We start from the raw sequence: 27,033 nt of genomic DNA on the forward strand, positions 1-27,033 counted from the left end.
TACTGGTCCACCCATTTCTGCCTAAAAAGGTAGTCTACTTAGCCTTTTCCGTCCTGTCACACGTTTCAAGTGCTGCACTGCAACTCAGTTTAATGACAACCCAGTATCCAAAATCGGCCCCTGGTGTAAAGATATGGTTTCCCGGGTAAAATAAAGCAAGTCAGCAAATATGGTGTGGCTTAACTGTAGCTGTGAAGTTTGGCGCATTACTTGGCACCAAAGCCTTCTCTACCCCGGGTAATGGCAAAGAAAGCTACTTAAGGTAGTGACGCTTCTTAAATGCTCCCTTACGTTTGGACTTTTTGGGTGTATATTGTACTAATCAGCAAACTGGCATAAGGGTCTGTGCAAGGAGGTCACGTAAGCCAGCTTCAAAGTGTGCCACGTGACTTGAGTTTCGTCCAGTTGGTAGGATCCGTATGAACAAAAACCATGGAGATGCTGGGGATTGAACCCAGGACCTCACACATGCGAAGCGTGCGCTCTACCACTGAGCTACATCCCCTACGTGGTGTGCTTTCTCCCAATTCCCTGCTGGAACGGACAGACTTTATTTAACTATCGCGGAAAGAGCTACGCGGGAAGAGATTGAGAGACACAGCTTTGCAGTAATTCCATGTGCATAAAAGACAAAGTGGAGATGCCGGGGATTGAACACGGGGCCTCACACATGCAAAGCGTGCGTTCTACCACTGAGCTACATCCCCCTTCGCAAGCTTCTCCAAAGAAGGTTCCGATCGGCCGATAGCAGTTTACAGGCTAATTCGGCATCTACCTTGTTGCCAAACAGCCTTTCCAAAAAAATGTCACTTCTTTTCCTTCTGTTTAAAAATACTGGTCCACCCATTTCTGCCTAAAAAGGTAGTCTACTTAGCCTTTTCCGTCCTGTCACACGTTTCAAGTGCTGCACTGCAACTCAGTTTAATGACAACCCAGTGTCCAAAATCGGCCCCTGGTGTAAAGATATGGTTTCCCGGGTAAAATAAAGCAAGTCAGCAAATATGGTGTGGCTTAACTGTAGCTGTGAAGTTTGGCGCATTACTTGGCACCAAAGCCTTCTCTACCCCGGGTAATGGCAAATTACAGGCTAATTCGGCATCTACCTTGTTGCCAAACAGCCTTTCCAAAAAAATGTCACTTCGTTTCCTTCTGTTTAAAAATACTGGTCCACCCATTTCTGCCTAAAAAGGTAGTCTACTTAGCCTTTTCCGTCCTGTCACACGTTTCAAGTGCTGCACTGCAACTCAGTTTAATGACAACCCAGTGTCCAAAATCGGCCCCTGGTGTAAAGATATGGTTTCCCGGGTAAAATAAAGCAAGTCAGCAAATATGGTGTGGCTTAACTGTAGCTGTGAAGTTTGGCGCATTACTTGGCACCAAAGCCTTCTCTACCCCGGGTAATGGCAAAGAAAGCTACTTAAGGTAGTGACGCTTCTTAAATGCTCCCTTACGTTTGGACTTTTTGGGTGTATATTGTACTAATCAGCAAACTGGCATAAGGGTCTGTGCAAGGAGGTCACGTAAGCCAGCTTCAAAGTGGGCCACGTGACTTGAGTTTCGTCCAGTTGGTAGGATCCGTATGAACAAAAACCATGGAGATGCTGGGGATTGAACCCAGGACCTCACACATGCGAAGCGTGCGCTCTACCACTGAGCTACATCCCCTACGTGGTGTGCTTTCTCCCAATTCCCTGCTGGAACGGACAGACTTTATTTAACTATCGCGGAAAGAGCTACGCGGGAAGAGATTGAGAGACACAGCTTTGCAGTAATTCCATGTGCATAAAAGACAAAGTGGAGATGCCGGGGATTGAACCCGGGGCCTCACACATGCAAAGCGTGCGCTCTACCACTGAGCTACATCCCCCTTCGCAAGCTTCTTCAAATTAGGTTCCGATCGGCCGATAGCAGTTTACAGGCTAATTCGGCATCTACCTTGTTGCCAAACAGCCTTTCCAAAAAAATGTCACTTCTTTTCCTTCTGTTTAAAAATACTGGTCCACCCATTTCTGCCTAAAAAGGTAGTCTACTTAGCCTTTTCCGTCCTGTCACACGTTTCAAGTGCTGCACTGCAACTCAGTTTAATGACAACCCAGTGTCCAAAATCGGCCCCTGGTGTAAAGATATGGTTTCCCGGGTAAAATAAAGCAAGTCAGCAAATATGGTGTGGCTTAACTGTAGCTGTGAAGTTTGGCGCATTACTTGGCACCAAAGCCTTCTCTACCCCGGGTAATGGCAAAGAAAGCTACTTAAGGTAGTGACGCTTCTTAAATGCTCCCTTACGTTTGGACTTTTTGGGTGTATATTGTACTAATCAGCAAACTGGCATAAGGGTCTGTGCAAGGAGGTCACGTAAGCCAGCTTCAAAGTGTGCCACGTGACTTGAGTTTCGTCCAGTTGGTAGGATCCGTATGAACAAAAACCATGGAGATGCTGGGGATTGAACCCAGGACCTCACACATGCGAAGCGTGCGCTCTACCACTGAGCTACATCCCCTACGTGGTGTGCTTTCTCCCAATTCCCTGCTGGAACGGACAGACTTTATTTAACTATCGCGGAAAGAGCTACGCGGGAAGAGATTGAGAGACACAGCTTTGCAGTAATTCCATATGCATAAAAGACAAAGTGGAGATGCCGGGGATTGAACCCGGGGCCTCACACATGCAAAGCGTGCGCTCTACCACTGAGCTACATCCCCCTTCGCAAGCTTCTTCAAATTAGGTTCCGATCGGCCGATAGCAGTTTACAGGCTAATTCGGCATCTACCTTGTTGCCAAACAGCCTTTCCAAAAAAATGTCACTTCTTTTCCTTCTGTTTAAAAATACTGGTCCACCCATTTCTGCCTAAAAAGGTAGTCTACTTAGCCTTTTCCGTCCTGTCACACGTTTCAAGTGCTGCACTGCAACTCAGTTTAATGACAACCCAGTGTCCAAAATCGGCCCCTGGTGTAAAGATATGGTTTCCCGGGTAAAATAAAGCAAGTCAGCAAATATGGTGTGGCTTAACTGTAGCTGTGAAGTTTGGCGCATTACTTGGCACCAAAGCCTTCTCTACCCCGGGTAATGGCAAAGAAAGCTACTTAAGGTAGTGACGCTTCTTAAATGCTCCCTTACGTTTGGACTTTTTGGGTGTATATTGTACTAATCAGCAAACTGGCATAAGGGTCTGTGCAAGGAGGTCACGTAAGCCAGCTTCAAAGTGTGCCACGTGACTTGAGTTTCGTCCAGTTGGTAGGATCCGTATGAACAAAAACCATGGAGATGCTGGGGATTGAACCCAGGACCTCACACATGCGAAGCGTGCGCTCTACCACTGAGCTGCATCCCCTACGTGGTGTGCTTTCTCCCAATTCCCTGCTGGAACGGACAGACTTTATTTAACTATCGCGGAAAGAGCTACGCGGGAAGAGATTGAGAGACACAGCTTTGCAGTAATTACATGTGCATAAAAGACAAATTGGAGATGCCGGGGATTGAACCCGGGGCCTCACACATGCAAAGCGTGCGCTCTACCACTGAGCTACATCCCCCTTCGCAAGCTTCTTCAAATTAGGTTCCGATCGGCCGATAGCAGTTTACAGGCTAATTCGGCATCTACCTTGTTGCCAAACAGCCTTTCCAAAAAAATGTCACTTCTTTTCCTTCTGTTTAAAAATACTGGTCCACCCATTTCTGCCTAAAAAGGTAGTCTACTTAGCCTTTTCCGTCCTGTCACACGTTTCAAGTGCTGCACTGCAACTCAGTTTAATGACAACCCAGTGTCCAAAATCGGCCCCTTGTGTAAAGATATGGTTTCCCGGGTAAAATAAAGCAAGTCAGCAAATATGGTGTGGCTTAACTGTAGCTGTGAAGTTTGGCGCATTACTTGGCACCAAAGCCTTCTCTACCCCGGGTAATGGCAAAGAAAGCTACTTAAGGTAGTGACTCTTCTTAAATGCTCCCTTACGTTTGGACTTTTTGGGTGTATATTGTACTAATCAGCAAACTGGCATAAGGGTCTGTGCAAGGAGGTCACGTAAGCCAGCTTCAAAGTGGGCCACGTGACTTGAGTTTCGTCCAGTTGGTAGGATCCGTATGAACAAAAAACATGGAAATGCTGGGGATTGAACCCAGGACCTCACACATGCGAAGCGTGCGCTCTACCACTGAGCTACATCCCCTACGTGGTGTGCTTTCTCCCAATTCCCTGCTGGAACGGACAGACTTTATTTAACTATCGCGGAAAGAGCTACGCGGGAAGAGATTGAGAGACACAGCTTTGCAGTAATTCCATGTGCATAAAAGACAAAGTGGAGATGCCGGGGATTGAACCCGGGGCCTCACACATGCAAAGCGTGCGCTCTACCACTGAGCTACATCCCCCTTCGCAAGCTTTTTCAAATTAGGTTCCGATCGGCCGATAGCAGTTTACAGGCTAATTCGGCATCTACCTTGTTGCCAAACAGCCTTTCCAAAAAAATGTCACTTCTTTTCCTTCTGTTTAAAAATACTGGTCCACCCATTTCTGCCTAAAAAGGTAGTCTACTTAGCCTTTTCCGTCCTGTCACACGTTTCAAGTGCTGCACTGCAACTCAGTTTAATGACAACCCAGTGTCCAAAATCGGCCCCTGGTGTAAAGATATGGTTTCCCGGGTAAAATAAAGCAAGTCAGCAAATATGGTGTGGCTTAACTGTAGCTGTGAAGTTTGGCGCATTACTTGGCACCAAAGCCTTCTCTACCCCGGGTAATGGCAAAGAAAGCTACTTAAGGTAGTGACGCTTCTTAAATGCTCCCTTACGTTTGGACTTTTTGGGTGTATATTGTACTAATCAGCAAACTGGCATAAGGGTCTGTGCAAGGAGGTCACGTAAGCCAGCTTCAAAGTGTGCCACGTGACTTGAGTTTCGTCCAGTTGGTAGGATCCGTATGAACAAAAACCATGGAGATGCTGGGGATTGAACCCAGGACCTCACACATGCGAAGCGTGCGCTCTACCACTGAGCTAGCATCCCCTACGTGGTGTGCTTTCTCCCAATTCCCTGCTGGAACGGACAGACTTTATTTAACTATCGCGGAAAGAGCTACGCGGGAAGAGATTGAGAGACACAGCTTTGCAGTAATTCCATGTGCATAAAGACAAATGGAGATGCCGGGGATTGAACCCGGGGCCTCACACATGCAAAGCGTGCGCTCTACCACTGAGCTACATCCCCCTTCGCAAGCTTCTTCAAATTAGGTTCCGATCGGCCGATAGCAGTTTACAGGCTAATTCGGCATCTACCTTGTTGCCAAACAGCCTTTCCAAAAAAATGTCACTTCTTTTCCTTCTGTTTAAAAATACTGGTCCACCCATTTCTGCCTAAAAAGGTAGTCTACTTAGCCTTTTCCGTCCTGTCACACGTTTCAAGTGCTGCACTGCAACTCAGTTTAATGACAACCCAGTGTCCAAAATCGGCCCCTGGTGTAAAGATATGGTTTCCCGGGTAAAATAAAGCAAGTCAGCAAATATGGTGTGGCTTAACTGTAGCTGTGAAGTTTGGCGCATTACTTGGCACCAAAGCCTTCTCTACCCCGGGTAATGGCAAAGAAAGCTACTTAAGGTAGTGACGCTTCTTAAATGCTCCCTTACGTTTGGACTTTTTGGGTGTATATTGTACTAATCAGCAAACTGGCATAAGGGTCTGTGCAAGGAGGTCACGTAAGCCAGCTTCAAAGTGTGCCACGTGACTTGAGTTTCGTCCAGTTGGTAGGATCCGTATGAACAAAAACCATGGAGATGCTGGGGATTGAACCCAGGACCTCACACATGCGAAGCGTGCGCTCTACCACTGAGCTACATCCCCTACGTGGTGTGCTTTCTCCCAATTCCCTGCTGGAACGGACAGACTTTATTTAACTATCGCGGAAAGAGCTACGCGGGAAGAGATTGAGAGACACAGCTTTGCAGTAATTCCATGTGCATAAAAGACAAAGTGGAGATGCCGGGGATTGAACACCGGGGCCTCACACATGCAAAGCGTGCGCTTCTACCACTGAGCTACATCCCCCTTCGCAAGCTTCTCCAAAGAAGGTTCCGATCGGCCGATAGCAGTTTACAGGCTAATTCGGCATCTACCTTGTTGCCAAACAGCCTTTCCAAAAAAATGTCACTTCTTTTCCTTCTGTTTAAAAATACTGGTCCACCCATTTCTGCCTAAAAAGGTAGTCTACTTAGCCTTTTCCGTCCTGTCACACGTTTCAAGTGCTGCACTGCAACTCAGTTTAATGACAACCCAGTGTCCAAAATCGGCCCCTGGTGTAAAGATATGGTTTCCCGGGTAAAATAAAGCAAGTCAGCAAATATGGTGTGGCTTAACTGTAGCTGTGAAGTTTGGCGCATTACTTGGCACCAAAGCCTTCTCTACCCCGGGTAATGGCAAAGAAAGCTACTTAAGGTAGTGACGCTTCTTAAATGCTCCCTTACGTTTGGACTTTTTGGGTGTATATTGTACTAATCAGCAAACTGGCATAAGGGTCTGTGCAAGGAGGTCACGTAAGCCAGCTTCAAAGTGTGCCACGTGACTTGAGTTTCGTCCAGTTGGTAGGATCCGTATGAACAAAAACCATGGAGATGCTGGGGATTGAACCCAGGACCTCACACATGCGAAGCGTGCGCTCTACCACTGAGCTACATCCCCTACGTGGTGTGCTTTCTCCCAATTCCCTGCTGGAACGGACAGACTTTATTTAACTATCGCGGAAAGAGCTACGCGGGAAGAGATTGAGAGACACAGCTTTGCAGTAATTCCATATGCATAAAAGACAAAGTGGAGATGCCGGGGATTGAACCCGGGGCCTCACACATGCAAAGCGTGCGCTCTACCACTGAGCTACATCCCCCTTCGCAAGCTTCTTCAAATTAGGTTCCGATCGGCCGATAGCAGTTTACAGGCTAATTCGGCATCTACCTTGTTGCCAAACAGCCTTTCCAAAAAAATGTCACTTCTTTTCCTTCTGTTTAAAAATACTGGTCCACCCATTTCTGCCTAAAAAGGTAGTCTACTTAGCCTTTTCCGTCCTGTCACACGTTTCAAGTGCTGCACTGCAACTCAGTTTAATGACAACCCAGTGTCCAAAATCGGCCCCTGGTGTAAAGATATGGTTTCCCGGGTAAAATAAAGCAAGTCAGCAAATATGGTGTGGCTTAACTGTAGCTGTGAAGTTTGGCGCATTACTTGGCACCAAAGCCTTCTCTACCCCGGGTAATGGCAAAGAAAGCTACTTAAGGTAGTGACGCTTCTTAAATGCTCCCTTACGTTTGGACTTTTTGGGTGTATATTGTACTAATCAGCAAACTGGCATAAGGGTCTGTGCAAGGAGGTCACGTAAGCCAGCTTCAAAGTGTGCCACGTGACTTGAGTTTCGTCCAGTTGGTAGGATCCGTATGAACAAAAACCATGGAGATGCTGGGGATTGAACCCAGGACCTCACACATGCGAAGCGTGCGCTCTACCACTGAGCTACATCCCCTACGTGGTGTGCTTTCTCCCAATTCCCTGCTGGAACGGACAGACTTTATTTAACTATCGCGGAAAGAGCTACGCGGGAAGAGATTGAGAGACACAGCTTTGCAGTAATTCCATGTGCATAAAAGACAAAGTGGAGATGCCGGGGATTGAACCCGGGGCCTCACACATGCAAAGCGTGCGCTCTACCACTGAGCTACATCCCCCTTCGCAAGCTTCTTCAAATTAGGTTCCGATCGGCCGATAGCAGTTTACAGGCTAATTCGGCATCTACCTTGTTGCCAAACAGCCTTTCCAAAAAAATGTCACTTCTTTTCCTTCTGTTTAAAAATACTGGTCCACCCATTTCTGCCTAAAAAGGTAGTCTACTTAGCCTTTTCCGTCCTGTCACACGTTTCAAGTGCTGCACTGCAACTCAGTTTAATGACAACCCAGTGTCCAAAATCGGCCCCTGGTGTAAAGATATGGTTTCCCGGGTAAAATAAAGCAAGTCAGCAAATATGGTGTGGCTTAACTGTAGCTGTGAAGTTTGGCGCATTACTTGGCACCAAAGCCTTCTCTACCCCGGGTAATGGCAAAGAAAGCTACTTAAGGTAGTGACGCTTCTTAAATGCTCCCTTACGTTTGGACTTTTTGGGTGTATATTGTACTAATCAGCAAACTGGCATAAGGGTCTGTGCAAGGAGGTCACGTAAGCCAGCTTCAAAGTGTGCCACGTGACTTGAGTTTCGTCCAGTTGGTAGGATCCGTATGAACAAAAACCATGGAGATGCTGGGGATTGAACCCAGGACCTCACACATGCGAAGCGTGCGCTCTACCACTGAGCTACATCCCCTACGTGGTGTGCTTTCTCCCAATTCCCTGCTGGAACGGACAGACTTTATTTAACTATCGCGGAAAGAGCTACGCGGGAAGAGATTGAGAGACACAGCTTTGCAGTAATTCCATGTGCATAAAAGACAAAGTGGAGATGCCGGGGATTGAACCCGGGGCCTCACACATGCAAAGCGTGCGCTCTACCACTGAGCTACATCCCCCTTCGCAAGCTTCTTCAAATTAGGTTCCGATCGGCCGATAGCAGTTTACAGGCTAATTCGGCATCTACCTTGTTGCCAAACAGCCTTTCCAAAAAAATGTCACTTCTTTTCCTTCTGTTTAAAAATACTGGTCCACCCATTTCTGCCTAAAAAGGTAGTCTACTTAGCCTTTTCCGTCCTGTCACACGTTTCAAGTGCTGCACTGCAACTCAGTTTAATGACAACCCAGTGTCCAAAATCGGCCCCTGGTGTAAAGATATGGTTTCCCGGGTAAAATAAAGCAAGTCAGCAAATATGGTGTGGCTTAACTGTAGCTGTGAAGTTTGGCGCATTACTTGGCACCAAAGCCTTCTCTACCCCGGGTAATGGCAAAGAAAGCTACTTAAGGTAGTGACGCTTCTTAAATGCTCCCTTACGTTTGGACTTTTTGGGTGTATATTGTACTAATCAGCAAACTGGCATAAGGGTCTGTGCAAGGAGGTCACGTAAGCCAGCTTCAAAGTGTGCCACGTGACTTGAGTTTCGTCCAGTTGGTAGGATCCGTATGAACAAAAACCATGGAGATGCTGGGGATTGAACCCAGGACCTCACACATGCGAAGCGTGCGCTCTACCACTGAGCTACATCCCCTACGTGGTGTGCTTTCTCCCAATTCCCTGCTGGAACGGACAGACTTTATTTAACTATCGCGGAAAGAGCTACGCGGGAAGAGATTGAGAGACACAGCTTTGCAGTAATTCCATGTGCATAAAAGACAAAGTGGAGATGCCGGGGATTGAACCCGGGGCCTCACACATGCAAAGCGTGCGCTCTACCACTGAGCTACATCCCCCTTCGCAAGCTTCTTCAAATTAGGTTCCGATCGGCCGATAGCAGTTTACAGGCTAATTCGGCATCTACCTTGTTGCCAAACAGCCTTTCCAAAAAAATGTCACTTCTTTTCCTTCTGTTTAAAAATACTGGTCCACCCATTTCTGCCTAAAAAGGTAGTCTACTTAGCCTTTTCCGTCCTGTCACACGTTTCAAGTGCTGCACTGCAACTCAGTTTAATGACAACCCAGTGTCCAAAATCGGCCCCTGGTGTAAAGATATGGTTTCCCGGGTAAAATAAAGCAAGTCAGCAAATATGGTGTGGCTTAACTGTAGCTGTGAAGTTTGGCGCATTACTTGGCACCAAAGCCTTCTCTACCCCGGGTAATGGCAAAGAAAGCTACTTAAGGTAGTGACGCTTCTTAAATGCTCCCTTACGTTTGGACTTTTTGGGTGTATATTGTACTAATCAGCAAACTGGCATAAGGGTCTGTGCAAGGAGGTCACGTAAGCCAGCTTCAAAGTGTGCCACGTGACTTGAGTTTCGTCCAGTTGGTAGGATCCGTATGAACAAAAACCATGGAGATGCTGGGGATTGAACCCAGGACCTCACACATGCGAAGCGTGCGCTCTACCACTGAGCTACATCCCCTACGTGGTGTGCTTTCTCCCAATTCCCTCCTGGAACGGACAGACTTTATTTAACTATCGCGGAAAGAGCTACGCGGTAAGAGATTGAGAGACACAGCTTTGCAGTAATTCCATATGCATAAAAGACAAAGTGGAGATGCCGGGGATTGAACCCGGGGCCTCACACATGCAAAGCGTGCGCTCTACCACTGAGCTACATCCCCCTTCGCAAGCTTCTCCAAAGTAAGGTTCCGATCGGCCGATAGCAGTTTACAGGCTAATTCGGCATCTACCTTGTTGCCAAACAGCCTTTCCAAAAAAATGTCACTTCTTTTCCTTCTGTTTAAAAATACTGGTCCACCCATTTCTGCCTAAAAAGGTAGTCTACTTAGCCTTTTCCGTCCTGTCACACGTTTCAAGTGCTGCACTGCAACTCAGTTTAATGACAACCCAGTGTCCAAAATCGGCCCCTGGTGTAAAGATATGGTTTCCCGGGTAAAATAAAGCAAGTCAGCAAATATGGTGTGGCTTAACTGTAGCTGTGAAGTTTGGCGCATTACTTGGCACCAAAGCCTTCTCTACCCCGGGTAATGGCAAAGAAAGCTACTTAAGGTAGTGACGCTTCTTAAATGCTCCCTTACGTTTGGACTTTTTGGGTGTATATTGTACTAATCAGCAAACTGGCATAAGGGTCTGTGCAAGGAGTTCACGTAAGCCAGCTTCAAAGTGTGCCACGTGACTTGAGTTTCGTCCAGTTGGTAGGATCCGTATGAACAAAAACCATGGAGATGCTGGGGATTGAACCCAGGACCTCACACATGCGAAGCGTGCGCTCTACCACTGAGCTACATCCCCTACGTGGTGTGCTTTCTCCCAATTCCCTGCTGGAACGGACAGACTTTATTTAACTATCGCGGAAAGAGCTACGCGGGAAGAGATTGAGAGACACAGCTTTGCAGTAATTCCATGTGCATAAAAGACAAAGTGGAGATGCCGGGGATTGAACCCGGGGCCTCACACATGCAAAGCGTGCGCTCTACCACTGAGCTACATCCCCCTTCGCAAGCTTCTTCAAATTAGGTTCCGATCGGCCGATAGCAGTTTACAGGCTAATTCGGCATCTACCTTGTTGCCAAACAGCCTTTCCAAAAAAATGTCACTTCTTTTCCTTCTGTTTAAAAATACTGGTCCACCCATTTCTGCCTAAAAAGGTAGTCTACTTAGCCTTTTCCGTCCTGTCACACGTTTCAAGTGCTGCACTGCAACTCAGTTTAATGACAACCCAGTGTCCAAAATCGGCCCCTGGTGTAAAGATATGGTTTCCCGGGTAAAATAAAGCAAGTCAGCAAATATGGTGTGGCTTAACTGTAGCTGTGAAGTTTGGCGCATTACTTGGCACCAAAGCCTTCTCTACCCCGGGTAATGGCAAAGAAAGCTACTTAAGGTAGTGACGCTTCTTAAATGCTCCCTTACGTTTGGACTTTTTGGGTGTATATTGTACTAATCAGCAAACTGGCATAAGAGTCTGTGCAAGGAGGTCACGTAAGCCAGCTTCAAAGTGTGCCACGTGACTTGAGTTTCGTCCAGTTGGTAGGATCCGTATGAACAAAAACCATGGAGATGCAGGGGATTGAACCCAGGACCTCACACATGCGAAGCGTGCGCTTTACCACTGAGCTACATCCCCTACGTGGTGTGCTTTCTCCCAATTCCCTGCTGGAACGGACAGACTTTATTTAACTATCGCGGAAAGAGCTACGCGGGAAGAGATTAAGAGACACAGCTTTGCAGTAATTCCATGTGCATAAAAGACAAAGTGGAGATGCCGGGGATTGAACCCGGGGCCTCACACATGCAAAGCGTGCGCTCTACCACTGAGCTACATCCCCCTTTGCTAGCTTCTTCAAATTAGGTTCCGATCGGCCGATAGCAGTTTACAGGCTAATTCGGCATCTACCTTGTTGCCAAACAGCCTTTCCAAAAAAATGTCACTTCTTTTCCTTCTGTTTAAAAATACTGGTCCACCCATTTCTGCCTAAAAAGGTAGTCTACTTAGCCTTTTCCGTCCTGTCACACGTTTCAAGTGCTGCACTGCAACTCAGTTTAATGACAACCCAGTGTCCAAAATCGGCCCCTGGTGTAAAGATATGGTTTCCCGGGTAAAATAAAGCAAGTCAGCAAATATGGTGTGGCTTAACTGTAGCTGTGAAGTTTGGCGCATTACTTGGCACCAAAGCCTTCTCTACCCCGGGTAATGGCAAAGAAAGCTACTTAAGGTAGTGACGCTTCTTAAATGCTCCCTTACGTTTGGACTTTTTGGGTGTATATTGTACTAATCAGCAAACTGGCATAAGGGTCTGTGCAAGGAGGTCACGTAAGCCAGCTTCAAAGTGTGCCACGTGACTTGAGTTTCGTCCAGTTGGTAGGATCCGTATGAACAAAAACCATGGAGATGCTGGGGATTGAACCCAGGACCTCACACATGCGAAGCGTGCGCTCTACCACTGAGCTACATCCCCTACGTGGTGTGCTTTCTCCCAATTCCCTGCTGGAACGGACAGACTTTATTTAACTATCGCGGAAAGAGCTACGCGGGAAGAGATTGAGAGACACAGCTTTGCAGTAATTCCATGTGCATAAAAGACAAAGTGGAGATGCCGGGGATTGAACCCGGGGCCTCACACATGCAAAGCGTGCGCTCTACCACTGAGCTACATCCCCCTTCGCAAGCTTCTCCAAAGAAGGTTCCGATCGGCCGATAGCAGTTTACAGGCTAATTCGGCATCTACCTTGTTGCCAAACAGCCTTTCCAAAAAAAATGTCACTTCGTTTCCTTCTGTTTAAAAATACTGGTCCACCCATTTCTGCCTAAAAAGGTAGTCTACTTAGCCTTTTCCGTCCTGTCACACATTTCAAGTGCTGCACTGCAACTCAGTTTAATGACAACCCAGTGTCCAAAATCGGCCCCTGGTGTAAAGATATGGTTTCCCGGGTAAAATAAAGCAAGTCAGCAAATATGGTGTGGCTTAACTGTAGCTGTGAAGTTTGGCGCATTACTTGGCACCAAAGCCTTCTCTACCCCGGGTAATGGCAAAGAAAGCTACTTAAGGTAGTGACGCTTCTTAAATGCTCCCTTACGTTTGGACTTTTTGGGTGTATATTGTACTAATCAGCAAACTGGCATAAGGGTCTGTGCAAGGAGGTCACGTAAGCCAGCTTCAAAGTGTGCCACGTGACTTGAGTTTCGTCCAGTTGGTAGGATCCGTATGAACAAAATCCATGGAGATGCTGGGGATTGAACCCAGGACCTCACACATGCGAAGCGTGCGCTCTACCACTGAGCTACATCCCCTACGTGGTGTGCTTTCTCCCAATTCCCTGCTGGAACGGACAGACTTTATTTAACTATCGCGGAAAGAGCTACGCGGGAAGAGATTGAGAGACACAGCTTTGCAGTAATTCCATGTGCATAAAAGACAAAGTGGAGATGCCGGGGATTGAACCCGGGGCCTCACACATGCAAAGCGTGCGCTCTACCACTGAGCTACATCCCCCTTCGCAAGCTTCTTCAAATTAGGTTCCGATCGGCCGATAGCAGTTTACAGGCTAATTCGGCATCTACCTTGTTGCCAAACAGCCTTTCCAAAAAAATGTCACTTCTTTTCCTTCTGTTTAAAAATACTGGTCCACCCATTTCTGCCTAAAAAGGTAGTCTACTTAGCCTTTTCCGTCCTGTCACACGTTTCAAGTGCTGCACTGCAACTCAGTTTAATGACAACCCAGTGTCCAAAATCGGCCCCTGGTGTAAAGATATGGTTTCCCGGGTAAAATAAAGCAAGTCAGCAAATATGGTGTGGCTTAACTGTAGCTGTGAAGTTTGGCGCATTACTTGGCACCAAAGCCTTCTCTACCCCGGGTAATGGCAAAGAAAGCTACTTAAGGTAGTGACGCTTCTTAAATGCTCCCTTACGTTTGGACTTTTTGGGTGTATATTGTACTAATCAGCAAACTGGCATAAGGGTCTGTGCAAGGAGGTCACGTAAGCCAGCTTCAAAGTGTGCCACGTGACTTGAGTTTCGTCCAGTTGGTAGGATCCGTATGAACAAAAACCATGGAGATGCTGGGGATTGAACCCAGGACCTCACACATGCGAAGCGTGCGCTCTACCACTGAGCTACATCCCCTACGTGGTGTGCTTTCTCCCAATTCCCTGCTGGAACGGACAGACTTTATTTAACTATCGCGGAAAGAGCTACGCGGGAAGAGATTGAGAGACACAGCTTTGCAGTAATTCCATGTGCATAAAAGACAAAGTGGAGATGCCGGGGATTGAACCCGGGGCCTCACACATGCAAAGCGTGCGCTCTACCACTGAGCTACATCCCCCTTCGCAAGCTTCTCCAAAGAAGGTTCCGATCGGCTGATAGCAGTTTACAGGCTAATTCGGCATCTACCTTGTTGCCAAACAGCCTTTCCAAAAAAATGTCACTTCGTTTCCTTCTGTTTAAAAATACTGGTCCACCCATTTCTGCCTAAAAAGGTAGTCTACTTAGCCTTTTCCGTCCTGTCACACGTTTCAAGTGCTGCACTGCAACTCAGTTTAATGACAACCCAGTGTCCAAAATCGGCCCCTGGTGTAAAGATATGGTTTCCCGGGTAAAATAAAGCAAGTCAGCAAATATGGTGTGGCTTAACTGTAGCTGTGAAGTTTGGCGCATTACTTGGCACCAAAGCCTTCTCTACCCCGGGTAATGGCAAAGAAAGCTACTTAAGGTAGTGACACTTCTTAAATGCTCCCTTACGTTTGGACTTTTTGGGTGTATATTGTACTAATCAGCAAACTGGCATAAGGGTCTGTGCAAGGAGGTCACGTAAGCCAGCTTCAAAGTGTGCCACGTGACTTGAGTTTCGTCCAGTTGGTAGGATCCGTATGAACAAAAACCATGGAGATGCTGGGGATTGAACCCAGGACCTCACACATGCGAAGCGTGCGCTCTACCACTGAGCTGCATCCCCTACGTGGTGTGCTTTCTCCCAATTCCCTGCTGGAACGGACAGACTTTATTTAACTATCGCGGAAAGAGCTACGCAGGAAGAGATTGAGAGACACAGCTTTGCAGTAATTCCATGTGCATAAAAGACAAAGTGGAGATGCCGGGGATTGAACCCGGGGCCTCACACATGCAAAGCGTGCGCTCTACCACTGAGCTACATCCCCCTTCGCAAGCTTCTTCAAATTAGGTTCCGATCGGCCGATAGCAGTTTACAGGCTAATTCGGCATCTACCTTGTTGCCAAACAGCCTTTCCAAAAAAATGTCACTTCTTTTCCTTCTGTTTAAAAATACTGGTCCACCCATTTCTGCCTAAAAAGGTAGTCTACTTAGCCTTTTCCGTCCTGTCACACGTTTCAAGTGCTGCACTGCAACTCAGTTTAATGACAACCCAGTGTCCAAAATCGGCCCCTGGTGTAAAGATATGGTTTCCCGGGTAAAATAAAGCAAGTCAGCAAATATGGTGTGGCTTAACTGTAGCTGTGAAGTTTGGCGCATTACTTGGCACCAAAGCCTTCTCTACCCCGGGTAATGGCAAAGAAAGCTACTTAAGGTAGTGACGCTTCTTAAATGCTCCCTTACATTTGGACTTTTTGGGTGTATATTGTACTAATCAGCAAACTGGCATAAGGGTCTGTGCAAGGAGGTCACGTAAGCCAGCTTCAAAGTGTGCCATGTGACTTGCCACGGATTGAACCCGGGGCCTCACACATGCAAAGCGTGCGCTCTACCACTGAGCTACATCCCCCTTCGCAAGCTTCTCCAAAGAAGGTTCCGATCGGCCGATAGCAGTTTACAGGCTAATTCGGCATCTACCTTGTTGCCAAACAGCCTTTCCAAAAAAATGTCACTTCTTTTCCTTCTGTTTAAAAATACTGGTCCACCCATTTCTGCCTAAAAAGGTAGTCTACTTAGCCTTTTCCGTCCTGTCACACGTTTCAAGTGCTGCACTGCAACTCAGTTTAATGACAACCCAGTGTCCAAAATCGGCCCCTGGTGTAAAGATATGGTTTCCCGGGTAAAATAAAGCAAGTCAGCAAATATGTTGTGGCTTAACTGTAGCTGTGAAGTTTGGTGCATTACTTGGCACCAAAGCCTTCTCTACCCCGGGTAATGGCAAAGAAAGCTACTTAAGGTAGTGACGCTTCTTAAATGCTCCCTTACGTTTGGACTTTTTGGGTGTATATTGTACTAATCAGCAAACTGGCATAAGGGTCTGTGCAAGGAGGTCACGTAAGCCAGCTTCAAAGTGTGCCACGTGACTTGAGTTTCGTCCAGTTGGTAGGATCCGTATGAACAAAAACCATGGCGATGCTGGGGATTGAACCCAGGACCTCACACATGCGAAGCGTGCGCTCTACCACTGAGCTACATCCCCTACGTGGTGTGCTTTCTCCCAATTCCCTGCTGGAACGGACAGACTTTATTTAACTATCGCGGAAAGAGCTACGCGGGAAGAGATTGAGAGACACAGCTTTGCAGTAATTCCATATGCATAAAAGACAAAGTGGAGATGCCGGGGATTGAACCCGGGGCCTCACACATACAAAGCGTGCGCTCTACCACTGAGCTACAACCCCCTTCGCAAGCTTCTCCAAAGAAGGTTCCGATCGGCCGATAGCAGTTTACAGGCTAATTCGGCATCTACCTTGTTGCCAAACAGCCTTTCCAAAAAAATGTCACTTCTTTTCCTTCTGTTTAAAAATACTGGTCCACCCATTTCTGCCTAAAAAGGTAGTCTACTTAGCCTTTTCCGTCCTGTCACACGTTTCAAGTGCTGCACTGCAACTCAGTTTAATGACAACCCAGTGTCCAAAATCGGCCCCTGGTGTAAAGATATGGTTTCCCGGGTAAAATAAAGCAAGTCAGCAAATATGGTGTGGCTTAACTGTAGCTGTGAAGTTTGGCGCATTACTTGGCACCAAAACCTTCTCTACCCCGGGTAATGGCAAAGAAAGCTACTTAAGTTAGTGACGCTTCTTAAATGCTCCCTTACGTTTGGACTTTTTGGGTGTATATTGTACTAATCAGCAAACTGGCATAAGGGTCTGTGCAAGGAGGTCACGTAAGCCAGCTTCAAAGTGTGCCACGTGACTTGAGTTTCGTCCAGTTGGTAGGATCCGTATGAACAAAAACCAAGGAGATGCTGGGGATTGAACCCAGGACCTCACACATGCGAAGCGTGCGCTCTACCACTGAACTACATCCCCTACGTGGTGTGCTTTCTCCCAATTCCCTGCTGGAACGGACAGACTTTATTTAACTATCGCGGAAAGAGCTACGCGGGAAGAGATTGAGAGACACAGCTTTGCAGTAATTCCATGTGCATAAAAGACAAAGTGGAGATGCCGGGGATTGAACCCGGGGCCTCACACATGCAAAGCGTGCGCTCTACCACTGAGCTACATCCCCCTTCGCAAGCTTCTTCAAAATAGGTTCCGATCGGCCGATAGCAGTTTACAGGCTAATTCGGCATCTACCTTGTTGCCAAACAGCCTTTCCAAAAAAATGTCACTTCTTTTCCTTCTGTTTAAAAATACTGGTCCACCCATTTCTGCCTAAAAAGGTAGTCTACTTAGCCTTTTCCGTCCTGTCACACGTTTCAAGTGCTGCACTGCAACTCAGTTTAATGACAACCCAGTGTCCAAAATCGGCCCCTGGTGTAAAGATATGGTTTCCCGGGTAAAATAAAGCAAGTCAGCAAATATGGTGTGGCTTAACTGTAGCTGTGAAGTTTGGCGCATTACTTGGCACCAAAGCCTTCTCTACCCCGGGTAATGGCAAAGAAAGCTACTTAAGGTAGTGACGCTTCTTAAATGCTCCCTTACGTTTGGACTTTTTGGGTGTATATTGTACTAATCAGCAAACTGGCATAAGGGTCTGTGCAAGGAGGTCACGTAAGCCAGCTTCAAAGTGTGCCACGTGACTTGAGTTTCGTCCAGTTGGTAGGATCCGTATGAACAAAAACCATGGAGATGCTGGGGATTGAACCCAGGACCTCACACATGCGAAGCGTGCGCTCTACCACTGAGCTACATCCCCTACGTGGTGTGCTTTCTCCCAATTCCCTCCTGGAACGGACAGACTTTATTTAACTATCGCGGAAAGAGCTACGCGGGAAGAGATTGAGAGACACAGCTTTGCAGTAATTCCATGTGCATAAAAGACAAAGTGGAGATGCCGGGGATTGAACCCAGGGCCTCACACATGCAAAGCGTGCGCTCTACCACTGAGCTACATCCCCCTTCGCAAGCTTCTTCAAATTAGGTTCCGATCGGCCGATAGCAGTTTACAGGCTAATTCGGCATCTACCTTGTTGCCTAACAGCCTTTCCAAAAAAATGTCACTTCTTTTCCTTCTGTTTAAAAATACTGGTCCACCCATTTCTGCCTAAAAAGGTAGTCTACTTAGCCTTTTCCGTCCTGTCACACGTTTCAAGTGCTGCACTGCAACTCAGTTTAATGACAACCCAGTGTCCAAAATCGGCCCCTGGTGTAAAGATATGGTTTCCCGGGTAAAATAAAGCAAGTCAGCAAATATGGTGTGGCTTAACTGTAGCTGTGAAGTTTGGCGCATTACTTGGCACCAAAGCCTTCTCTACCCCGGGTAATGGCAAAGAAAGCTACTTAAGGTAGTGACGCTTCTTAAATGCTCCCTTACGTTTGGACTTTTTGGGTGTATATTGTACTAATCAGCAAACTGGCATAAGGGTCTGTGCAAGGAGGTCACGTAAGCCAGCTTCAAAGTGTGCCACGTGACTTGAGTTTCGTCCAGTTGGTAGGATCCGTATGAACAAAAACCATGGAGATGCTGGGGATTGAACCCAGGACCTCACACATGCGAAGCGTGCGCTCTACCACTGAGCTACATCCCCTACGTGGTGTGCTTTCTCCCAATTCCCTGCTGGAACGGACAGACTTTATTTAACTATCGCGGAAAGAGCTACGCGGGAAGAGATTGAGAGACACAGCTTTGCAGTAATTCCATGTGCATAAAAGACAAAGTGGAGATTCCGGGGATTGAACCCGGGGCCTCACACATGCAAAGCGTGCGCTCTACCACTGAGCTACATCCCCCTTTGCTAGCTTCTTCAAATTAGGTTCCGATCGGCCGATAGCAGTTTACAGGCTAATTCGGCATCTACCTTGTTGCCAAACAGCCTTTCCAAAAAATGTCACTTCTTTTCCTTCTGTTTAAAAATACTGGTCCACCCATTTCTGCCTAAAAAGGTAGTCTACTTAGCCTTTTCCGTCCTGTCACACGTTTCAAGTGCTGCACTGCAACTCAGTTTAATGACAACCCAGTGTCCAAAATCGGCCCCTGGTGTAAAGATATGGTTTGCCGGGTAAAATAAAGCAAGTCAGCAAATATGGTGTGGCTTAACTGTAGCTGTGAAGTTTGGCGCATTACTTGGCACCAAAGCCTTCTCTACCCCGGGTAATGGCAAAGAAAGCTACTTAAGGTAGTGACGCTTCTTAAATGCTCCCTTACGTTTGGACTTTTTGGGTGTATATTGTACTAATCAGCAAACTGGCATAAGAGTCTGTGCAAGGAGGTCACGTAAGCCAGCTTCAAAGTGTGCCACGTGACTTGAGTTTCGTCCAGTTGGTAGGATCCGTATGAACAAAAACCATGGAGATGCAGGGGATTGAACCCAGGACCTCACACATGCGAAGCGTGCGCTCTACCACTGAGCTACATCCCCTACGTGGTGTGCTTTCTCCCAATTCCCTGCTGGAACGGACAGACTTTATTTAACTATCGCGGAAAGAGCTACGCGGGAAGAGATTGAGAGACACAGCTTTGCAGTAATTCCATGTGCATAAAAGACAAAGTGGAGATGCCGGGGATTGAACCCGGGGCCTCACACATGCAAAGCGTGCGCTCTACCACTGAGCTACATCCCCCTTTGCTAGCTTCTTCAAATTAGGTTCCGATCGGCCGATAGCAGTTTACAGGCTAATTCGGCATCTACCTTGTTGCCAAACAGCCTTTCCAAAAAAATGTCACTTCTTTTCCTTCTGTTTAAAAATACTGGTCCACCCATTTCTGCCTAAAAAGGTAGTCTACTTAGCCTTTTCCGTCCTGTCACACGTTTCAAGTGCTGCACTGCAACTCAGTTTAATGACAACCCAGTGTCCAAAATCGGCCCCTGGTGTAAAGATATGGTTTCCCGGGTAAAATAAAGCAAGTCAGCAAATATGGTGTGGCTTAACTGTAGCTGTGAAGTTTGGCGCATTACTTGGCACCAAAGCCTTCTCTACCCCGGGTAATGGCAAAGAAAGCTACTTAAGGTAGTGACGCTTCTTAAATGCTCCCTTACGTTTGGACTTTTTGGGTGTATATTGTACTAATCAGCAAACTGGCATAAGGGTCTGTGCAAGGAGGTCACGTAAGCCAGCTTCAAAGTGTGCCACGTGACTTGAGTTTCGTCCAGTTGGTAGGATCCGTATGAACAAAAACCATGGAGATGCTGGGGATTGAACCCAGGACCTCACACATACGAAGCGTGCGCTCTACCACTGAGCTACATCCCCTACGTGGTGTGGTTTCTCCCAATTCCCTGCTGGAACGGACAGACTTTATTTAACTATCGCGGAAAGAGCTACGCGGGAAGAGATTGAGAGACACAGCTTTGCAGTAATTCCATGTGCATAAAAGACAAAGTGGAGATGCCGGGGATTGAACCCAGGGCCTCACACATGCAAAGCGTGCGCTCTACCACTGAGCTACATCCCCCTTCGCAAGCTTCTCCAAAGAAGGTTCCGATCGGCCGATAGCAGTTTACAGGCTAATTCGGCATCTACCTTGTTGCCAAACAGCCTTTCCAAAAAATGTCACTTCGTTTCCTTCTGTTTAAAAATACTGGTCCACCCATTTCTGCCTAAAAAGGTAGTCTACTTAGCCTTTTCCGTCCTGTCACACATTTCAAGTGCTGCACTGCAACTCAGTTTAATGACAACCCAGTGTCCAAAATCGGCCCCTGGTGTAAAGATATGGTTTCCCGGGTAAAATAAAGCAAGTCAGCAAATATGGTGTGGCTTAACTGTAGCTGTGAAGTTTGGCGCATTACTTGGCACCAAAGCCTTCTCTACCCCGGGTAATGGCAAAGAAAGCTACTTAAGGTAGTGACGCTTCTTAAATGCTCCCTTACGTTTGGACTTTTTGGGTGTATATTGTACTAATCAGCAAACTGGCATAAGGGTCTGTGCAAGGAGGTCACGTAAGCCAGCTTCAAAGTGTGCCACGTGACTTGAGTTTCGTCCAGTTGGTAGGATCCGTATGAACAAAATCCATGGAGATGCTGGGGATTGAACCCAGGACCTCACACATGCGAAGCGTGCGCTCTACCACTGAGCTACATCCCCTACGTGGTGTGCTTTCTCCCAATTCCCTGCTGGAACGGACAGACTTTATTTAACTATCGCGGAAAGAGCTACGCGGGAAGAGATTGAGAGACACAGCTTTGCAGTAATTCCATGTGCATAAAAGACAAAGTGGAGATGCCGGGGATTGAACCCGGGGCCTCACACATGCAAAGCGTGCGCTCTACCACTGAGCTACATCCCCCTTCGCAAGCTTCTTCAAATTAGGTTCCGATCGGCCGATAGCAGTTTACAGGCTAATTCGGAATCTACCTTGTTGCCAAACAGCCTTTCCAAAAAAATGTCACTTCTTTTCCTTCTGTTTAAAAATACTGGTCCACCCATTTCTGCCTAAAAAGGTAGTCTACTTAGCCTTTTCCGTCCTGTCACACGTTTCAAGTGCTGCACTGCAACTCAGTTTAATGACAACCCAGTGTCCAAAATCGGCCCCTGGTGTAAAGATATGGTTTCCCGGGTAAAATAAAGCAAGTCAGCAAATATGGTGTGGCTTAACTGTAGCTGTGAAGTTTGGAGCATTACTTGGCACCAAAGCCTTCTCTACCCCGGGTAATGGCAAAGAAAGCTACTTAAGGTAGTGACGCTTCTTAAATGCTCCCTTACGTTTGGACTTTTTGGGTGTATATTGTACTAATCAGCAAACTGGCATAAGGGTCTGTGCAAGGAGGTCACGTAAGCCAGCTTCAAAGTGTGCCACGTGACTTGAGTTTCGTCCAGTTGGTAGGATCCGTATGAACAAAATCCATGGAGATGCTGGGGATTGAACCCAGGACCTCACACATGCGAAGCGTGCGCTCTACCACTGAGCTACATCCCCTACGTGGTGTGCTTTCTCCCAATTCCCTGCTGGAACGGACAGACTTTATTTAACTATCGCGGAAAGAGCTACGCGGGAAGAGATTGAGAGACACAGCTTTGCAGTAATTCCATGTGCATAAAAGACAAAGTGGAGATGCCGGGGATTGAACCCGGGGCCTCACACATGCAAAGCGTGCGCTCTACCACTGAGCTACATCCCCCTTCGCAAGCTTCTTCAAATTAGGTTCCGATCGGCCGATAGCAGTTTACAGGCTAATTCGGCATCTACCTTGTTGCCAAACAGCCTTTCCAAAAAAATGTCACTTCTTTTCCTTCTGTTTAAAAATACTGGTCCACCCATTTCTGCCTAAAAAGGTAGTCTACTTAGCCTTTTCCGTCCTGTCACACGTTTCAAGTGCTGCACTGCAACTCAGTTTAATGACAACCCAGTGTCCAAAATCGGCCCCTGGTGTAAAGATATGGTTTCCCGGGTAAAATAAAGCAAGTCAGCAAATATGGTGTGGCTTAACTGTAGCTGTGAAGTTTGGCGCATTACTTGGCACCAAAGCCTTCTCTACCCCGGGTAATGGCAAAGAAAGCTACTTAAGGTAGTGACGCTTCTTAAATGCTCCCTTACGTTTGGACTTTTTGGGTGTATATTGTACTAATCAGCAAACTGGCATAAGGGTCTGTGCAAGGAGGTCACGTAAGCCAGCTTCAAAGTGTGCCACGTGACTTGAGTTTCGTCCAGTTGGTAGGATCCGTATGAACAAAAACCATGGAGATGCTGGGGATTGAACCCAGGACCTCACACATGCGAAGCGTGCGCTCTACCACTGAGCTACATCCCCTACGTGGTGTGCTTTCTCCCAATTCCCTGCTGGAACGGACAGACTTTATTTAACTATCGCGGAAAGAGCTACGCGGGAAGAGATTGAGAGACACAGCTTTGCAGTAATTCCATGTGCATAAAAGACAAAGTGGAGATGCCGGGGATTGAACCCGGGGCCTCACACATGCAAAGCGTGCGCTCTACCACTGAGCTACATCCCCCTTTGCTAGCTTCTTCAAATTAGGTTCCGATCGGCCGATAGCAGTTTACAGGCTAATTCGGCATCTACCTTGTTGCCAAACAGCCTTTCCAAAAAAATGTCACTTCTTTTCCTTCTGTTTAAAAATACTGGTCCACCCATTTCTGCCTAAAAAGGTAGTCTACTTAGCCTTTTCCGTCCTGTCACACGTTTCAAGTGCTGCACTGCAACTCAGTTTAATGACAACCCAGTGTCCAAAATCGGCCCCTGGTGTAAAGATATGGTTTCCCGGGTAAAATAAAGCAAGTCAGCAAATATGGTGTGGCTTAACTGTAGCTGTGAAGTTTGGCGCATTACTTGGCACCAAAGCCTTCTCTACCCCGGGTAATGGCAAAGAAAGCTACTTAAGGTAGTGACGCTTCTTAAATGCTCCCTTACGTTTGGACTTTTTGGGTGTATATTGTACTAATCAGCAAACTGGCATAAGGGTCTGTGCAAGGAGGTCACGTAAGCCAGCTTCAAAGTGTGCCACGTGACTTGAGTTTCGTCCAGTTGGTAGGATCCGTATGAACAAAAACCATGGAGATGCTGGGGATTGAACCCAGGACCTCACACATACGAAGCGTGCGCTCTACCACTGAGCTACATCCCCTACGTGGTGTGGTTTCTCCCAATTCCCTGCTGGAACGGACAGACTTTATTTAACTATCGCGGAAAGAGCTACGCGGGAAGAGATTGAGAGACACAGCTTTGCAGTAATTCCATGTGCATAAAAGACAAAGTGGAGATGCCGGGGATTGAACCCAGGGCCTCACACATGCAAAGCGTGCGCTCTACCACTGAGCTACATCCCCCTTCGCAAGCTTCTCCAAAGAAGGTTCCGATCGGCCGATAGCAGTTTACAGGCTAATTCGGCATCTACCTTGTTGCCAAACAGCCTTTCCAAAAAAATGTCACTTCGTTTCCTTCTGTTTAAAAATACTGGTCCACCCATTTCTGCCTAAAAAGGTAGTCTACTTAGCCTTTTCCGTCCTGTCACACATTTCAAGTGCTGCACTGCAACTCAGTTTAATGACAACCCAGTGTCCAAAATCGGCCCCTGGTGTAAAGATATGGTTTCCCGGGTAAAATAAAGCAAGTCAGCAAATATGGTGTGGCTTAACTGTAGCTGTGAAGTTTGGCGCATTACTTGGCACCAAAGCCTTCTCTACCCCGGGTAATGGCAAAGAAAGCTACTTAAGGTAGTGACGCTTCTTAAATGCTCCCTTACGTTTGGACTTTTTGGGTGTATATTGTACTAATCAGCAAACTGGCATAAGGGTCTGTGCAAGGAGGTCACGTAAGCCAGCTTCAAAGTGTGCCACGTGACTTGAGTTTCGTCCAGTTGGTAGGATCCGTATGAACAAAATCCATGGAGATGCTGGGGATTGAACCCAGGACCTCACACATGCGAAGCGTGCGCTCTACCACTGAGCTACATCCCCTACGTGGTGTGCTTTCTCCCAATTCCCTGCTGGAACGGACAGACTTTATTTAACTATCGCGGAAAGAGCTACGCGGGAAGAGATTGAGAGACACAGCTTTGCAGTAATTCCATGTGCATAAAAGACAAAGTGGAGATGCCGGGGATTGAACCCGGGGCCTCACACATGCAAAGCGTGCGCTCTACCACTGAGCTACATCCCCCTTCGCAAGCTTCTTCAAATTAGGTTCCGATCGGCCGATAGCAGTTTACAGGCTAATTCGGAATCTACCTTGTTGCCAAACAGCCTTTCCAAAAAAATGTCACTTCTTTTCCTTCTGTTTAAAAATACTGGTCCACCCATTTCTGCCTAAAAAGGTAGTCTACTTAGCCTTTTCCGTCCTGTCACACGTTTCAAGTGCTGCACTGCAACTCAGTTTAATGACAACCCAGTGTCCAAAATCGGCCCCTGGTGTAAAGATATGGTTTCCCGGGTAAAATAAAGCAAGTCAGCAAATATGGTGTGGCTTAACTGTAGCTGTGAAGTTTGGAGCATTACTTGGCACCAAAGCCTTCTCTACCCCGGGTAATGGCAAAGAAAGCTACTTAAGGTAGTGACGCTTCTTAAATGCTCCCTTACGTTTGGACTTTTTGGGTGTATATTGTACTAATCAGCAAACTGGCATAAGGGTCTGTGCAAGGAGGTCACGTAAGCCAGCTTCAAAGTGTGCCACGTGACTTGAGTTTCGTCCAGTTGGTAGGATCCGTATGAACAAAATCCATGGAGATGCTGGGGATTGAACCCAGGACCTCACACATGCGAAGCGTGCGCTCTACCACTGAGCTACATCCCCTACGTGGTGTGCTTTCTCCCAATTCCCTGCTGGAACGGACAGACTTTATTTAACTATCGCGGAAAGAGCTACGCGGGAAGAGATTGAGAGACACAGCTTTGCAGTAATTCCATGTGCATAAAAGACAAAGTGGAGATGCCGGGGATTGAACCCGGGGCCTCACACATGCAAAGCGTGCGCTCTACCACTGAGCTACATCCCCCTTCGCAAGCTTCTTCAAATTAGGTTCCGATCGGCCGATAGCAGTTTACAGGCTAATTCGGCATCTACCTTGTTGCCAAACAGCCTTTCCAAAAAAATGTCACTTCTTTTCCTTCTGTTTAAAAATACTGGTCCACCCATTTCTGCCTAAAAAGGTAGTCTACTTAGCCTTTTCCGTCCTGTCACACGTTTCAAGTGCTGCACTGCAACTCAGTTTAATGACAACCCAGTGTCCAAAATCGGCCCCTGGTGTAAAGATATGGTTTCCCGGGTAAAATAAAGCAAGTCAGCAAATATGGTGTGGCTTAACTGTAGCTGTGAAGTTTGGCGCATTACTTGGCACCAAAGCCTTCTCTACCCCGGGTAATGGCAAAGAAAGCTACTTAAGGTAGTGACGCTTCTTAAATGCTCCCTTACGTTTGGACTTTTTGGGTGTATATTGTACTAATCAGCAAACTGGCATAAGGGTCTGTGCAAGGAGGTCACGTAAGCCAGCTTCAAAGTGTGCCACGTGACTTGAGTTTCGTCCAGTTGGTAGGATCCGTATGAACAAAAACCATGGAGATGCTGGGGATTGAACCCAGGACCTCACACATGCGAAGCGTGCGCTCTACCACTGAGCTACATCCCCTACGTGGTGTGCTTTCTCCCAATTCCCTGCTGGAACGGACAGACTTTATTTAACTATCGCGGAAAGAGCTACGCGGGAAGAGATTGAGAGACACAGCTTTGCAGTAATTCCATGTGCATAAAAGACAAAGTGGAGATGCCGGGGATTGAACCCGGGGCCTCACACATGCAAAGCGTGCGCTCTACCACTGAGCTACATCCCCCTTCGCAAGCTTCTTCAAATTAGGTTCCGATCGGCCGATAGCAGTTTACAGGCTAATTCGGCATCTACCTTGTTGCCAAACAGCCTTTCCAAAAAAATGTCACTTCTTTTCCTTCTGTTTAAAAATACTGGTCCACCCATTTCTGCCTAAAAAGGTAGTCTACTTAGCCTTTTCCGTCCTGTCACACGTTTCAAGTGCTGCACTGCAACTCAGTTTAATGACAACCCAGTGTCCAAAATCGGCCCCTGGTGTAAAGATATGGTTTCCCGGGTAAAATAAAGCAAGTCAGCAAATATGGTGTGGCTTAACTGTAGCTGTGAAGTTTGGCGCATTACTTGGCACCAAAGCCTTCTCTACCCCGGGTAATGGCAAAGAAAGCTACTTAAGGTAGTGACGCTTCTTAAATGCTCCCTTACGTTTGGACTTTTTGGGTGTATATTGTACTAATCAGCAAA

General features: G+C 47.1%; 59 non-coding genes across 59 annotated transcripts; all 59 read right to left on the minus strand.

Annotated features, from left to right (window-relative positions):
• Positions 1-433: 433 nt before the first annotated feature.
• TRNAA-CGC (transfer RNA alanine (anticodon CGC)) lies at positions 434-505 on the minus strand. The gene has a single exon. It is a non-coding gene; the product is annotated as a tRNA-Ala (tRNA).
• A 1,088-nt stretch (positions 506-1,593) lies between these two features.
• Positions 1,594-1,665, minus strand: TRNAA-CGC (transfer RNA alanine (anticodon CGC)). The gene has a single exon. It is a non-coding gene; the product is annotated as a tRNA-Ala (tRNA).
• Positions 1,666-1,795: 130 nt separating this feature from the next.
• On the minus strand, positions 1,796-1,867 carry TRNAA-UGC (transfer RNA alanine (anticodon UGC)). The gene has a single exon. It is a non-coding gene; the product is annotated as a tRNA-Ala (tRNA).
• A 558-nt stretch (positions 1,868-2,425) lies between these two features.
• On the minus strand, positions 2,426-2,497 carry TRNAA-CGC (transfer RNA alanine (anticodon CGC)). Its single transcript has one exon. It is a non-coding gene; the product is annotated as a tRNA-Ala (tRNA).
• A 130-nt stretch (positions 2,498-2,627) lies between these two features.
• TRNAA-UGC (transfer RNA alanine (anticodon UGC)) lies at positions 2,628-2,699 on the minus strand. Its single transcript has one exon. It is a non-coding gene; the product is annotated as a tRNA-Ala (tRNA).
• Positions 2,700-3,257: 558 nt separating this feature from the next.
• TRNAA-CGC (transfer RNA alanine (anticodon CGC)) lies at positions 3,258-3,329 on the minus strand. The gene has a single exon. It is a non-coding gene; the product is annotated as a tRNA-Ala (tRNA).
• Positions 3,330-3,459: 130 nt separating this feature from the next.
• Positions 3,460-3,531, minus strand: TRNAA-UGC (transfer RNA alanine (anticodon UGC)). The gene has a single exon. It is a non-coding gene; the product is annotated as a tRNA-Ala (tRNA).
• A 558-nt stretch (positions 3,532-4,089) lies between these two features.
• TRNAA-CGC (transfer RNA alanine (anticodon CGC)) lies at positions 4,090-4,161 on the minus strand. The gene has a single exon. It is a non-coding gene; the product is annotated as a tRNA-Ala (tRNA).
• Positions 4,162-4,291: 130 nt separating this feature from the next.
• Positions 4,292-4,363, minus strand: TRNAA-UGC (transfer RNA alanine (anticodon UGC)). Its single transcript has one exon. It is a non-coding gene; the product is annotated as a tRNA-Ala (tRNA).
• A 558-nt stretch (positions 4,364-4,921) lies between these two features.
• TRNAA-CGC (transfer RNA alanine (anticodon CGC)) lies at positions 4,922-4,994 on the minus strand. Its single transcript has one exon. It is a non-coding gene; the product is annotated as a tRNA-Ala (tRNA).
• Positions 4,995-5,122: 128 nt separating this feature from the next.
• TRNAA-UGC (transfer RNA alanine (anticodon UGC)) lies at positions 5,123-5,194 on the minus strand. The gene has a single exon. It is a non-coding gene; the product is annotated as a tRNA-Ala (tRNA).
• Positions 5,195-5,752: 558 nt separating this feature from the next.
• TRNAA-CGC (transfer RNA alanine (anticodon CGC)) lies at positions 5,753-5,824 on the minus strand. Its single transcript has one exon. It is a non-coding gene; the product is annotated as a tRNA-Ala (tRNA).
• Positions 5,825-6,586: 762 nt separating this feature from the next.
• TRNAA-CGC (transfer RNA alanine (anticodon CGC)) lies at positions 6,587-6,658 on the minus strand. Its single transcript has one exon. It is a non-coding gene; the product is annotated as a tRNA-Ala (tRNA).
• A 130-nt stretch (positions 6,659-6,788) lies between these two features.
• TRNAA-UGC (transfer RNA alanine (anticodon UGC)) lies at positions 6,789-6,860 on the minus strand. Its single transcript has one exon. It is a non-coding gene; the product is annotated as a tRNA-Ala (tRNA).
• Positions 6,861-7,418: 558 nt separating this feature from the next.
• Positions 7,419-7,490, minus strand: TRNAA-CGC (transfer RNA alanine (anticodon CGC)). Its single transcript has one exon. It is a non-coding gene; the product is annotated as a tRNA-Ala (tRNA).
• Positions 7,491-7,620: 130 nt separating this feature from the next.
• Positions 7,621-7,692, minus strand: TRNAA-UGC (transfer RNA alanine (anticodon UGC)). Its single transcript has one exon. It is a non-coding gene; the product is annotated as a tRNA-Ala (tRNA).
• Positions 7,693-8,250: 558 nt separating this feature from the next.
• TRNAA-CGC (transfer RNA alanine (anticodon CGC)) lies at positions 8,251-8,322 on the minus strand. The gene has a single exon. It is a non-coding gene; the product is annotated as a tRNA-Ala (tRNA).
• Positions 8,323-8,452: 130 nt separating this feature from the next.
• Positions 8,453-8,524, minus strand: TRNAA-UGC (transfer RNA alanine (anticodon UGC)). Its single transcript has one exon. It is a non-coding gene; the product is annotated as a tRNA-Ala (tRNA).
• A 558-nt stretch (positions 8,525-9,082) lies between these two features.
• Positions 9,083-9,154, minus strand: TRNAA-CGC (transfer RNA alanine (anticodon CGC)). Its single transcript has one exon. It is a non-coding gene; the product is annotated as a tRNA-Ala (tRNA).
• A 130-nt stretch (positions 9,155-9,284) lies between these two features.
• TRNAA-UGC (transfer RNA alanine (anticodon UGC)) lies at positions 9,285-9,356 on the minus strand. Its single transcript has one exon. It is a non-coding gene; the product is annotated as a tRNA-Ala (tRNA).
• Positions 9,357-9,914: 558 nt separating this feature from the next.
• On the minus strand, positions 9,915-9,986 carry TRNAA-CGC (transfer RNA alanine (anticodon CGC)). The gene has a single exon. It is a non-coding gene; the product is annotated as a tRNA-Ala (tRNA).
• Positions 9,987-10,116: 130 nt separating this feature from the next.
• TRNAA-UGC (transfer RNA alanine (anticodon UGC)) lies at positions 10,117-10,188 on the minus strand. The gene has a single exon. It is a non-coding gene; the product is annotated as a tRNA-Ala (tRNA).
• Positions 10,189-10,747: 559 nt separating this feature from the next.
• Positions 10,748-10,819, minus strand: TRNAA-CGC (transfer RNA alanine (anticodon CGC)). The gene has a single exon. It is a non-coding gene; the product is annotated as a tRNA-Ala (tRNA).
• Positions 10,820-10,949: 130 nt separating this feature from the next.
• TRNAA-UGC (transfer RNA alanine (anticodon UGC)) lies at positions 10,950-11,021 on the minus strand. The gene has a single exon. It is a non-coding gene; the product is annotated as a tRNA-Ala (tRNA).
• A 760-nt stretch (positions 11,022-11,781) lies between these two features.
• TRNAA-UGC (transfer RNA alanine (anticodon UGC)) lies at positions 11,782-11,853 on the minus strand. Its single transcript has one exon. It is a non-coding gene; the product is annotated as a tRNA-Ala (tRNA).
• A 558-nt stretch (positions 11,854-12,411) lies between these two features.
• On the minus strand, positions 12,412-12,483 carry TRNAA-CGC (transfer RNA alanine (anticodon CGC)). Its single transcript has one exon. It is a non-coding gene; the product is annotated as a tRNA-Ala (tRNA).
• A 130-nt stretch (positions 12,484-12,613) lies between these two features.
• TRNAA-UGC (transfer RNA alanine (anticodon UGC)) lies at positions 12,614-12,685 on the minus strand. Its single transcript has one exon. It is a non-coding gene; the product is annotated as a tRNA-Ala (tRNA).
• Positions 12,686-13,244: 559 nt separating this feature from the next.
• TRNAA-CGC (transfer RNA alanine (anticodon CGC)) lies at positions 13,245-13,316 on the minus strand. Its single transcript has one exon. It is a non-coding gene; the product is annotated as a tRNA-Ala (tRNA).
• Positions 13,317-13,446: 130 nt separating this feature from the next.
• On the minus strand, positions 13,447-13,518 carry TRNAA-UGC (transfer RNA alanine (anticodon UGC)). Its single transcript has one exon. It is a non-coding gene; the product is annotated as a tRNA-Ala (tRNA).
• A 558-nt stretch (positions 13,519-14,076) lies between these two features.
• TRNAA-CGC (transfer RNA alanine (anticodon CGC)) lies at positions 14,077-14,148 on the minus strand. Its single transcript has one exon. It is a non-coding gene; the product is annotated as a tRNA-Ala (tRNA).
• Positions 14,149-14,278: 130 nt separating this feature from the next.
• Positions 14,279-14,350, minus strand: TRNAA-UGC (transfer RNA alanine (anticodon UGC)). Its single transcript has one exon. It is a non-coding gene; the product is annotated as a tRNA-Ala (tRNA).
• A 558-nt stretch (positions 14,351-14,908) lies between these two features.
• On the minus strand, positions 14,909-14,980 carry TRNAA-CGC (transfer RNA alanine (anticodon CGC)). Its single transcript has one exon. It is a non-coding gene; the product is annotated as a tRNA-Ala (tRNA).
• A 130-nt stretch (positions 14,981-15,110) lies between these two features.
• Positions 15,111-15,182, minus strand: TRNAA-UGC (transfer RNA alanine (anticodon UGC)). The gene has a single exon. It is a non-coding gene; the product is annotated as a tRNA-Ala (tRNA).
• Positions 15,183-16,322: 1,140 nt separating this feature from the next.
• TRNAA-CGC (transfer RNA alanine (anticodon CGC)) lies at positions 16,323-16,394 on the minus strand. The gene has a single exon. It is a non-coding gene; the product is annotated as a tRNA-Ala (tRNA).
• A 130-nt stretch (positions 16,395-16,524) lies between these two features.
• TRNAT-UGU (transfer RNA threonine (anticodon UGU)) lies at positions 16,525-16,596 on the minus strand. The gene has a single exon. It is a non-coding gene; the product is annotated as a tRNA-Thr (tRNA).
• A 558-nt stretch (positions 16,597-17,154) lies between these two features.
• TRNAA-CGC (transfer RNA alanine (anticodon CGC)) lies at positions 17,155-17,226 on the minus strand. The gene has a single exon. It is a non-coding gene; the product is annotated as a tRNA-Ala (tRNA).
• Positions 17,227-17,356: 130 nt separating this feature from the next.
• TRNAA-UGC (transfer RNA alanine (anticodon UGC)) lies at positions 17,357-17,428 on the minus strand. Its single transcript has one exon. It is a non-coding gene; the product is annotated as a tRNA-Ala (tRNA).
• A 558-nt stretch (positions 17,429-17,986) lies between these two features.
• On the minus strand, positions 17,987-18,058 carry TRNAA-CGC (transfer RNA alanine (anticodon CGC)). The gene has a single exon. It is a non-coding gene; the product is annotated as a tRNA-Ala (tRNA).
• A 130-nt stretch (positions 18,059-18,188) lies between these two features.
• TRNAA-UGC (transfer RNA alanine (anticodon UGC)) lies at positions 18,189-18,260 on the minus strand. Its single transcript has one exon. It is a non-coding gene; the product is annotated as a tRNA-Ala (tRNA).
• Positions 18,261-18,818: 558 nt separating this feature from the next.
• TRNAA-CGC (transfer RNA alanine (anticodon CGC)) lies at positions 18,819-18,890 on the minus strand. The gene has a single exon. It is a non-coding gene; the product is annotated as a tRNA-Ala (tRNA).
• A 130-nt stretch (positions 18,891-19,020) lies between these two features.
• Positions 19,021-19,092, minus strand: TRNAA-UGC (transfer RNA alanine (anticodon UGC)). The gene has a single exon. It is a non-coding gene; the product is annotated as a tRNA-Ala (tRNA).
• A 557-nt stretch (positions 19,093-19,649) lies between these two features.
• Positions 19,650-19,721, minus strand: TRNAA-CGC (transfer RNA alanine (anticodon CGC)). Its single transcript has one exon. It is a non-coding gene; the product is annotated as a tRNA-Ala (tRNA).
• A 130-nt stretch (positions 19,722-19,851) lies between these two features.
• TRNAA-UGC (transfer RNA alanine (anticodon UGC)) lies at positions 19,852-19,923 on the minus strand. The gene has a single exon. It is a non-coding gene; the product is annotated as a tRNA-Ala (tRNA).
• A 558-nt stretch (positions 19,924-20,481) lies between these two features.
• On the minus strand, positions 20,482-20,553 carry TRNAT-CGU (transfer RNA threonine (anticodon CGU)). The gene has a single exon. It is a non-coding gene; the product is annotated as a tRNA-Thr (tRNA).
• A 130-nt stretch (positions 20,554-20,683) lies between these two features.
• TRNAA-UGC (transfer RNA alanine (anticodon UGC)) lies at positions 20,684-20,755 on the minus strand. Its single transcript has one exon. It is a non-coding gene; the product is annotated as a tRNA-Ala (tRNA).
• Positions 20,756-21,312: 557 nt separating this feature from the next.
• Positions 21,313-21,384, minus strand: TRNAA-CGC (transfer RNA alanine (anticodon CGC)). The gene has a single exon. It is a non-coding gene; the product is annotated as a tRNA-Ala (tRNA).
• Positions 21,385-21,514: 130 nt separating this feature from the next.
• On the minus strand, positions 21,515-21,586 carry TRNAA-UGC (transfer RNA alanine (anticodon UGC)). Its single transcript has one exon. It is a non-coding gene; the product is annotated as a tRNA-Ala (tRNA).
• A 558-nt stretch (positions 21,587-22,144) lies between these two features.
• On the minus strand, positions 22,145-22,216 carry TRNAA-CGC (transfer RNA alanine (anticodon CGC)). Its single transcript has one exon. It is a non-coding gene; the product is annotated as a tRNA-Ala (tRNA).
• A 130-nt stretch (positions 22,217-22,346) lies between these two features.
• TRNAA-UGC (transfer RNA alanine (anticodon UGC)) lies at positions 22,347-22,418 on the minus strand. The gene has a single exon. It is a non-coding gene; the product is annotated as a tRNA-Ala (tRNA).
• Positions 22,419-22,976: 558 nt separating this feature from the next.
• TRNAA-CGC (transfer RNA alanine (anticodon CGC)) lies at positions 22,977-23,048 on the minus strand. Its single transcript has one exon. It is a non-coding gene; the product is annotated as a tRNA-Ala (tRNA).
• Positions 23,049-23,178: 130 nt separating this feature from the next.
• TRNAA-UGC (transfer RNA alanine (anticodon UGC)) lies at positions 23,179-23,250 on the minus strand. Its single transcript has one exon. It is a non-coding gene; the product is annotated as a tRNA-Ala (tRNA).
• A 558-nt stretch (positions 23,251-23,808) lies between these two features.
• TRNAT-CGU (transfer RNA threonine (anticodon CGU)) lies at positions 23,809-23,880 on the minus strand. Its single transcript has one exon. It is a non-coding gene; the product is annotated as a tRNA-Thr (tRNA).
• A 130-nt stretch (positions 23,881-24,010) lies between these two features.
• Positions 24,011-24,082, minus strand: TRNAA-UGC (transfer RNA alanine (anticodon UGC)). The gene has a single exon. It is a non-coding gene; the product is annotated as a tRNA-Ala (tRNA).
• A 558-nt stretch (positions 24,083-24,640) lies between these two features.
• TRNAA-CGC (transfer RNA alanine (anticodon CGC)) lies at positions 24,641-24,712 on the minus strand. Its single transcript has one exon. It is a non-coding gene; the product is annotated as a tRNA-Ala (tRNA).
• Positions 24,713-24,842: 130 nt separating this feature from the next.
• On the minus strand, positions 24,843-24,914 carry TRNAA-UGC (transfer RNA alanine (anticodon UGC)). The gene has a single exon. It is a non-coding gene; the product is annotated as a tRNA-Ala (tRNA).
• Positions 24,915-25,472: 558 nt separating this feature from the next.
• On the minus strand, positions 25,473-25,544 carry TRNAA-CGC (transfer RNA alanine (anticodon CGC)). The gene has a single exon. It is a non-coding gene; the product is annotated as a tRNA-Ala (tRNA).
• A 130-nt stretch (positions 25,545-25,674) lies between these two features.
• Positions 25,675-25,746, minus strand: TRNAA-UGC (transfer RNA alanine (anticodon UGC)). Its single transcript has one exon. It is a non-coding gene; the product is annotated as a tRNA-Ala (tRNA).
• A 558-nt stretch (positions 25,747-26,304) lies between these two features.
• Positions 26,305-26,376, minus strand: TRNAA-CGC (transfer RNA alanine (anticodon CGC)). The gene has a single exon. It is a non-coding gene; the product is annotated as a tRNA-Ala (tRNA).
• Positions 26,377-26,506: 130 nt separating this feature from the next.
• On the minus strand, positions 26,507-26,578 carry TRNAA-UGC (transfer RNA alanine (anticodon UGC)). Its single transcript has one exon. It is a non-coding gene; the product is annotated as a tRNA-Ala (tRNA).
• Positions 26,579-27,033: the final 455 nt, after the last annotated feature.

Source organism: Dendropsophus ebraccatus, chromosome 4 (assembly GCF_027789765.1).
Source record: "Dendropsophus ebraccatus isolate aDenEbr1 chromosome 4, aDenEbr1.pat, whole genome shotgun sequence".
NCBI lineage: Eukaryota > Metazoa > Chordata > Amphibia > Anura > Hylidae > Dendropsophus > Dendropsophus ebraccatus.